The sequence below is a fragment of the Elephantulus edwardii genome, unplaced genomic scaffold (genome assembly GCF_000299155.1).
Source record: "Elephantulus edwardii isolate Elephantulus edwardi_28Jun2011 unplaced genomic scaffold, EleEdw1.0 scaffold00092, whole genome shotgun sequence".
Lineage (NCBI taxonomy): Eukaryota > Metazoa > Chordata > Mammalia > Macroscelidea > Macroscelididae > Elephantulus > Elephantulus edwardii.
Window position 1 is genome coordinate 11,286,036 of NW_006399842.1, and position 10,420 is coordinate 11,296,455.

General features: G+C 39.8%; 1 pseudogene; it reads left to right on the plus strand.

Annotated features, from left to right (window-relative positions):
- The first annotated feature begins 554 nt into the window (after positions 1-554).
- On the plus strand, positions 555-1,341 carry LOC102862031 (annotated as a pseudogene).
- The last annotated feature ends 9,079 nt before the right edge of the window (positions 1,342-10,420 follow it).

The following is a 10,420-nucleotide window of genomic DNA, read 5'->3' on the forward strand; positions in this document are numbered from 1 at the left end:
ATAGTGTTGGATATTCAAGCTGGGTTTAGAGGAGGCCGTAGTACTAGGAATATCACTGATGGTCCTGGTTGGAAGCAGAGAATATCAGAAGAATGTATATTTGTGCTTTATTGATTCTGAAGCTTCACCTGACATACTTTGGGCGTGTTGCAAGGAAGGACTAGTCCTTGGAGAGGGACATCATGCTTTGGAGGGTGGGGGGGACAGCACAAGTGGGGAAGACCTTTGATGAGATGGACTCTGTGACTGGGGTAATGGGGGTAGATGTGTCAGAGACAGTAAGTTTGGCTCAGGATAGAACAGGGTTCGGAGCTGTTGTACAGAGTCACTATGAGTTGCAGGCGGTTTGATGGCACTTACTAAAACAAAGGCATTTGACTGTGTGGATCATAACAAATAATGACTAACACTGAGAAGCAGGAAAATTTTTTTCCCCCTTTGTCTCGGCACTTGAGGATAGAACCGGTGGACAGGAAGCCACTGGCACCGAAGACATGACGCCAAGGGGAGAAGCATGAAAATCTTAAGTATGCTCATGCAAAACCTAGACCTAATGTGAAGTATACACACTTCATAGGGTAACATTTTATCTCACACAAAATTTTTTTGATAGATTTATGCTGACAGGAAAGAACATAAAGTAAATCATGCTCCAACTCACTGGAATGACTTCTTTATTCATCGCTTACACTTGAGGAAATCTATGCTCTGACACTCGGTGAGTTTGCTTATGTCACTGGCGGTGCTTGCAGTGAAGAGGATATTTTAAGGATGAAACTCTTATTATTAAAGGCTATAAAATGGGAACTTTAAAAAAAAAATGGGAACTTTGTCCTGTTAACAATCATCTCCTGGCTAAATCTTTCTGCTAGTGGATGCTCTTAAAGATGCTCCTAAAATTCTTCTTCAGTATTCCAAGGAAAAGTTCAACCAAATACCACAGCTTTTAGATCTCTATATTCTGATCATCAATTCATTAGAGTTCCAGTACAGATCAGTGACTACCATTGTCTCATGCCATTTAGCTGCTAACGAAGTGATTAGAAAGCTTCAGGTTTGGAATGGGACAGCATTTCTGAATGTGTAGACTGGATGGTACCTTTTGTCAATGTAATAAAAGGCACTATGCCAGTGAAGCTTAAATCTTTTCAGTAGATTCCTATGGAAGATAGACACAATATCCAAACACATTCAAATTATCTGGTTCTGCTGGATGGAGTAAATTACTTAAATACTTTCAGAAAAGAGGTACAGTTGTTACCAGTGTGCAATGGAGGCATTATGACACCACTGAAGAGCATCAAAACACCAGCAGGAAAACACGAAAGAAGTAAAAACTAAGTAAACAAATTGATATTGACCAATTATATAGTTGTTGTTGTGTATGATCGAGTTGAAACCAACCCATTGCTGAACCTCCAGTGGGTTTTCTGAGGCAGTTAATCGAATGGGAGGAGATTATTCAACCTTCTCCATGGAGCAACAGGTGTATTTGAACCAAGTGCTGTCAGGATTGCAGCACAGCTTCTTGCCACTAGGCCACAGTAGGTATATAGTTGTTGCTGTTATTGTTAAGTGGTATTGAGTCACAGACTACTCATAGTGATCCTATGAACGAAAGACCTGGGCACTGTTCACAGAGTTTCCAGAGGCAAGCCATTTCAAAAGTGGATGCCACTCCTGCTTCGCTTCCAAGTTTATTTTAATCAAGAATCTTCACCAAACACTGTCTACCATGAGTAACCATTATCAGATTTGGCACACATCAGTATCACAGTGTTTAGCATCATAGCAACCATGAGTTTCCTCTGTACAGCAATGCACAGACCAGTGCTATACTACATAGAAGAATGTTTGACACACACACACACAAAAACAATTTAAACCAGGTCAGTGGGTATATGGTAGAATTTCATAAAAATGGACCACCAGCGTTTTATACCAAAAAACTTCTGTGATTGTCCTGGCCAATTTAGAAGACACTTCAGTTCTTTGGTTAAAGGCCACTTAAAATTGGCACCAAGGAAAAAATTTATTTCATTCCTATGTTAGTCATTTTAAAACTAACAAAACAAAACAAAAAACCCAACCAGCAGGATATGTTTACAAAGGTGACTTTATTCTCAAGGTGCTTGGATAGAAGCCAGCTGCAGTTTACACCATTGCAATTTTTCCCTCTTGGATCCAGTGTTATCACATTTATCTTGATAAACTAGGAATTTTATTACTAAGTTTCAGACTAAATAAATGCCACCTTAAAGGGTGCATTACAGTGCTTTAAATCCAGCTTGTAGATTCTGACAACTCATGCACTTTATACTAGTGCATATGGATTACACCTCAACATAAAAAATTCTTACAAATGAGCTAATAAACATTATTATAAGGGGGGGGAGTAAAATTTAAAGGAGTTCTGGTGACTGAGTGGCAAGAAGCTGCAATCCCAAAGGCGTATGGTTCAAATCCACCAGATGCTCTGTGGGAGAAGGAGGGGCAGCCTCCTCCTGTGCCAGTCAGATCTGATTTTGACAGTCCACAACAACAGTAGCAAAAAATAAAATTTAGACTTTTTAAAAAAGCTTTAGTTACATAATAAGGTAATTACAGCTGCTGTGGCAAGCTGTATTAAAACTTGAGTTCTTACAAATTATAAACTCTATTCTGCTTTTTAACTAGTTTATTTGCCCTGTCATATTGTATTTTTTAACACTAAGAAAAGCTTAGAGGAGGATGGTGTTTAAACCATGCTCTGAACAGTGGGAATACCAAAGACGTGAGAAATGCTGTGGCTCCTGCTTGGGAATTTACTTGACAGATAGGTCATTTTATAATAACCTTTTGTACACTACATGATTAAAAATTGGAAAGGGTACAAGCCAAGGATGTGTCCTATCTCCATACCTTTTTTAATCTATGTGTAGAACAGATCATCAGGGAGGCTAGGCTCTCTATGAGGAGAAATGTGGTATAAGGATTGGAGGAAGATTCATCAGTAGTCTGCGTTATGCAGATGACCCAACCCTGCTTGCTGAAACTGAGGAGGATCTGAAGCTCTTGCTGCAGAAGGTCAAGGACCACAGCCTTCACTATGGATTGAAACTCAACATCAAGAAAGCAAAGATTCTCACCACTGGGCCAGTTGGCAGCATTGTGATAAATGGTGAAGAGACTGAGATTGTTGACAGCTTTAGGTTTTTGTTTTTTTGTTGTTGGTTTTTTTTGGGGGGGGGGCTCCATAATCAACACTCTTGGCATCAGCAGCCAAGAGATGAAAAGACAACTTGAACTGACAAAGTCTACTGTCAGAGATCTTTCCAGAGTACTGAAAAGCAATGATGTCAGTCTGGAGACCAACATGCGCCTGATACAGGCCATGATCTTTGCAATCATTTGCTATGCATCAGAGAGCTGGACAATGACTAGGGATGATAGAAGGAAAATTGAAGACTTAGAGCTGTGTTGTTGAAGAAGAGTATTGAATATACCATGAACTGCTAAGAGAAAAAAACAGGTTCATCCTGGAGAGGGTCAAACTAGGCTGCTCTTTGGAGGCAAGGATTCTGAAGCTCTGTCTGACATACTTTGAACATGTTGCAAGGAGGGACCAGTCCTCGGAGAGGGAAGTAATGCTTGGGAGGGTGGAGGGACAGTGCAGGGGAGGAAGACCCTCGATGAGATGGATTGATTCAGTGACTGGGGTAATGGGGTTAAATGTGTCAGAAACAGTAAGATTGGCACAGGATAGAGCAGGGTTTAGGGCTCTTGTACATAGGGTCACTATGAGTTGCAGGTGATTCAATGGCACATAACAACAACATAGCAAAATAGGATGAAAAAATTGTCTTTTAAAACTATTTATATGAAAGTCACTTTATTATACTAAGATGTCCCAAAGAACTATTGTTTTGTTTCCTTTTCAGTTTAGGGGCTTTCTTTATGTTCCCCGAATTGTTAAAGTCTTTTAAAAAAAAATCTACATTATGAGATAAAGACAATGGCAAAGTGATAAAAGTGATTGCATTTGCCTGAATTTCTATTTACTTAAAGCAAAGAAGTATTAAATACAGACTAACTCCTATAAAGTATTTATTGCTCTAAAAACCTTATTAATTTGCTGAATACTAGCTATTGCTGCATTATCAACTTGGGTTTGTTTTTTTATTCATTTTAGCCTTATATATGGAATTCAAAATGGAAAAAAAACACTTATACTCTTGCTATTTTATTCTATTACCTGATATGTGAATATTTTTCTTCTTCTGAAGACAGTATAAATTTAAGCTATCATCACGGTATGAAGTCTTCTGAATAGTTGTGATGTTTTTGCCGTAACTAGTATTTGTTTCAATATTTTATCTGAAAAGAAAATAGCACTAAATGTGTAAATTTAATATTTTAATACTGTTTCTTTTTAGGGCACTGTTTAAAAAAAGTTTAAAACTTTTAACTAATTGCTTAAAAGGAAAAAAAAAAATCCAAAACCCAACCTATATCCAGAAGCCGTTATGCAAAAACAGCAAGGGAACACTACTTGGTTTAAAATTAAGAGAGATGTGAGTCAAGGTTGTATCCTTGCTCCATACCTACTTAATCTGTATGCAGAACAAGTTATTTGAGAAGCTGGACTCTATAAAGAAAAAAGGGGGATCAGGATTAGAGGAAGACTCATCAACAACCTGTGTTACGCAGATGAGACAACTGTACTTGCTGAAAGTGAAGAGGACTTGAAACACTTGCTGTGGAAGATCAAGGACTACAGCCTTCAAGACAGATTATATCTCAATGTCAAGAAAACAGAAATTCCCTCCCACAGCAGCCTCATAGATGGGAAAAGGATTGAAATTGTCAATGATTTCCTGTTACTCGAATCCACCCTTGGTATAAGCAGTCAAGAGATCAAAACATATATTGCACAGGGAAAGTCTGCAGTCAGGGACTTCTCCCAATGACTGAGGTACAATGTTAGTTTGAAGACTACGGTGCACCTAACTAAGGCTGTGGTCTTTTCAATCACTTGTGATGCATCTGAGAGATGAATAATGAATAAGGATGACAGAAGAATTGATGCCTTTAAGCTGTGGTGTCATTGGAGAAGACTACTGAGTGTCCTATGGACTGCCAAACGAACAGATACATCTTGGAGAAGATGCAGCCAGCACACTCCTTGAGGCAAAGATGATAAAGCTTGTCTCACATATTTTGAGCATGTTGCTAGGAGAAGATCATCATTCTTGGAAAGGTGAAGAATTAGCAAAAGAGAGGAAGACTTTGCAAAGAGATGACTACAGCACTGTGAGTGCAGCAATGGGTTCAAGGAGTAAGAAATTATGAGAATGGCACAGGATAGGATAAGGTTCAAATCTATTCATTAGGTCACTAGGAGTTGCACTCAACTCAACAGCACCTAACAACATCATAAGAAATATTTCTACGTGGCTGGTTTTATTCCTTTAGAATAATATATCCATTCAGGAATATTGAACCACTACACATAAACCAACCAGAAGCATAGCTTAGCAAAACAGTGCCTATAGAAAGCACTAAAATTGTGTCCGAGGAGGCATGTGGCATCAGGATTGGAGGAAGAAGACCCACCAACAACCTACATTAGGCAGATGACACAGCCTTATTGCTGAGGAGGACCTGAAGCACTTGCTGCAGAACGTCAAGGACTGTAGTCTTCAATATGAATTGAATTTCATCATCAAAAAAATAAAGATTCTCATCACTGGGCCAATTGGCAGCACCATGATAGATGGAGAAGAGAGTCAGGTTGTTAACAATGACAGCTTTCTCGGCTCCACAATCAACACTTTTGGTACCAGCAATCAGGAAATCAAAAGACAAATTGTATTGGGAAAATTTGCTGTCAGGGACCTCTCGGGAGTACTAAAAAGCAAGGATGTCAGTCTAGAGACTAAAGTGTGCCTGATGCAGCCTATGGTCTTTTTACTTGCTATGCATCTGAGAGTTAGACAATGACTAAGGACGACAAATAATTGAGGCCTTTGAGTTGTGGTGCTGGAGAAGAGTCTTGAAAATACCATGGCCTCCCAGGAAAACAAATAGGTCTGTTTTGGAGAGAATGAAATCAAGTTTCTCCTTGGAGGCTAAGCTTTTGAAGCTCTGTCTCACATACTTTGGACATGTGGTCAAGAGGGACCAGCCTTGGAGAAGGACATCATGTGCAGAAGGGTGAAGAGACAGTGAAGGAGAGGAAAACCCCAGATGAGATGGATTGATACAGTAACTAGAGCAATGGGGGTTGGTGTGTTGGAATCAGTGAGACTAGACAGACTTCAGAGTTCCTCCACATAGGGCCACTACGGGTTGCAGGCCACTCAATGGCACGTTACAGTAAACAACATCAAGGGATAGAGAAAGGTAATGAGCCCAGCACTCCATGCCCCATTTGAAGATGGCCTAACTGGGGTGACAGCCCACAGAAATGTCTCCTTTGTCTATCTGACTGCCTCCGTCAGGTGGCCTTCATGTTTGTGTCACCACAGACTATCATTCTGTGTCTAGTCTTGCAATTCATGGACTTGTGTCTAGAGGCAAGTGTCCCCCCCCCCCTTACTTGCTAGATCTCTGTATCTCACAGGCTTGAGAAAGGTCTATGGATCATGCCAGGTTAAGGGAAACTGCTCAGTGGCACCCCTTACAATGGAACAGGGCACATGCAATACCTTTGATATACCTCTGGTCTCATCCTTCCAGATTTCAATGATTGCTGTAGAAAAGTATTAACCATAGATAGAACTTGGCAAAACATTCATCCCTCTAACCATATCCCCAAGTGTAGAAAGTTTAGTTTTAACGTCAATTGATTATATTTTTAAAAGAAAGTAGAATCAGTGCTAAGGTTTACAATACAGTCCCCATCTCCTGCTTTCAAAATGAGAAAAGATTCAGAGGGCTGACAAGATTGTTAGAGACCCACCAAGAGGGTGAAGCTGAAGCTACAATGCAAACTGTTGACTCTTTGTCCAGCTTATTTCACTGGAATCCAACTCCCCCTACCTACATCCAGAAAGCAAGATTTTTCCATAAGTGACATTGTTACAGATGGGGGAAGGGGTTTGGAAGAATTAAGCATCTCACTCATGATGACCGAGCTGATCAGTGACAGAGCTGGAGTTCAACCAGTTCTCCAGGCTTGGCTAGTAGATACGAGAATCCGGTCAGATCTCTGATGACCCAAGAAGTGCATACTCTCATGGTTAAATACACCACAGAAGTGTTTCAGAGGAAAATGCCGTGTTCTCCTTCCTGTTCAATCTAAAGTATACCAGTCACCAATTGCTACTAACTTGATTGTGATTCATGGTAACTCCCTGTGCATCAGAGCAGAACTGGACTCCAAAGGGCTTTCAGTGGCTACAATGCTGTGTTAAATATACACCTGTTAATTAGTAGAGTATCTTCATAATAGAACCATTCATAATAAAATTATGTCTATGCATACAATATAACTACAATTTATGTGCATACAATGGTGCTATTGTTCTGAGCTGGCTAATTAATTGAGTATCCACTAGCCCCAGTGAGCACCAAAACTGGGCTTAGCCTAAATAGAGAAGTACTATACCAGAGGAACGTCTATCTGTGTTTCTTTGACTATGCAGAGACATTAGACTGTGTGGATCACAACAAATTATGGCTAACCTTGAGGAAAATGTGAATCCCAGAACACTTGATCATGTTCATGTGAAACCTATCCTTGGACCAGGAAGCAGTCATCAGAAAGGAAATGCTGCATGGCTCAAAATCAGGAAAGGGGTGCATCAGAAATACGTCTTGTTTCCATACCTTTTCAATCTGTAGAGAACCAGATCATTCAGGAGGCTGGATCTTATGAAGAAAAATGTCACATCAGGATTGGAGGAAGACTCATCAATGATTTATATTATGCAGTTGACGCATCCTTGCTAGCAGAAATTGCGGAAGACCTGAAGCTTTTGCTGCAGAAGGTAGACTGCAGTCTTCAGTGTGGACTGAAGCTCAGTATCAAGAAAACAAAGATTCTTACTACCAATTCTCACAGGCCAATTAGTAGCACCAATATAGACGGAAAAGAGTTTGAGCTTGTTAATTTCAGCTTGCTCAGCTGCACAATCAATACTCTTGGCTCCAGCAGTCAGGAAATCAAAAGACAAATTTCTCTGTGGAAGGTTGCTGTTTAGGGACCTCTTAAAAGCAATGCAAAGCAATGACATCAGTCTGGAGACTAAGGTGCAACTGATTCAGGCCATGGTCTTCAACAATTACTTGTTATGCATCAGAGAGCTGGACAATGACCAAAGCTGACAGAAGAATTGATGTCTTTGAGTTGTGGTGCTGGAGAAAAGTTTTGAACATACTATGGACCTCAAGGAAAGCAAACAGGTTTATGTATTTTTTGAGGAAGTTTTCGAAGAAAGGGAAGCTAAGATGCTCTTTGGAGGCAAGGATTTTGAAGCTCCATCTTACATACTTTGGGCATGTGGCTAGGAAGGACCAGTCCCTAGAGAAGGACATCATGCTTGCAAGGGTAGAGGGATAGATAGTACAGGAGAGGAAGACTCTGGACAAGTTGAATTGACACAGTACATGAGATAATAGGGCTAGGGGTGTCAAAGACAGTGAGACTGGCTCAGAGTTCAGAGCTATTGTACATAGGGCCTCTATGAGTCACAGGTGACTTCATGGCTTAACAACAACAATAGGTATAAAATATAAACTGGGCTTCAAAGATTTGGCATGTACATTTTTAAAAGTTAAAAATACCTTATTAACATTTTTACATGGATTAAACAATTGTGTGGAAAAAATATGTAAAATTATTTTTAGCTTCCCACTTTTTTGCTTTATTTAATATAGCTACTAGGCATTTTTAAGTTAAGATAGGGCCTACATTATATTTCTTCTGGATAGCTGTCGATTATACTGGTTATTAATTTTGCAATCAAGGTCCTGAACCCTTGGTTCAACAGAAGGGACCCTATATATCAAGGCTGATTTCATCCAAACTGTAGACTCAACCCAAAATGCTCTAGATTGTTAGAGCTGGGAGGCGGATATAGGAGAAGCAGCTAATTATTCCACACTTGTCTGAGAACATTTAAAATAAAACTAGAGGCAATATCCCACCATTAGCTGTTATAGCTAGGAAGGTCACAGGACAACATTCTGGCTAATAGGATGAAAGTTAAAGTGATAGGTGTCATTTCTAAGTTTAATATTTAACCATTCAAAAAACTCAAATTTATTGCTGTCAACTCAGAATCAACTCAGAGCTGCCCTCAGTGGGTTTTCTTCCAGAGGCTGTAAATCACATGGGAGGAGATTGCTTATCTTTCTCCCAAAGCCACTGGTGGATTCAGACCACCAAAGAAGGCACGACCCTTGGTCAGCAGCACGACTCCTTCTGGGCTACGCAACCAGAGCCCCCATTAGAGGTGGTATATTCTTCTTCATTCCTTACACTTTCCATTATTCTGGTAAAATATAAAAGGATCCTGAGTGTCTAGAAGCTGAGACATCATGGAGGAGAAACATCTACAATCTATCTTGAGATCTCACTATGTGGGATAAGTACATTTGTGTTCTATTTAAACCAGAGTTTCATACAACTAATTTATTCTTCTTTTTTTGAGGGTAAAATAGGAAAGATAGATTTATTAGAAAGTAACATCCCCAAAGGGACAGACCTCCCTCCCAGAAAGGAAATATGGAGGAGAAGCAGCCTCATACAACTAATTTAGACCTAATTAATATGGATACGTGAGGCAATCTTTCTTTAATATTGCTAGGTTACAGGACAATTACATATAAAAAAGGGTTCAAGAATATCCACATTCACCCCACAACTTAGTATGAGAGCTGGATTTTGAACGCAGGACTACTGTTTATCCTACCATACCATGCATTTCACTGATTAACTCATTTAATTACTGAGTCTGTAAAATAATGCATACCAGAAGAAACAATACTTAAATGAACTATTGTCTTCTGTGCCTAAGTGATAAGGATCTCCATTTGCTTATATAATTGCTGCTTTAAAGGCTTCCTTAAAACCACAATACTTTGTGTAAACTTTTGACACAGCAGTAGCTCACTTGAGCAAGAGGCAGGCATCCATAAAATAAACTTACCAGTGGCACCTTGCTGGAGGCAGCAAAGCAATCAAATGTAGTCCTGATGCTACTTGCCTCCTGCCCTTTGAGATTCAGATAAGATTGGGACAAACCACCAACTCCGTGGCCTGTGAAGACCAAAGAAGCCTATACCATTTTCCAGCAGGGAACTTGCATCCTGCTTTCTCTAAGTTCCAAACTCTTTACATGCTGTGTCTACCACACTGTTTCAGTTCAAACAAAAAATCCAATTCTTCTGAATACACACACACACACACACACACACACACACGGTAATAGAT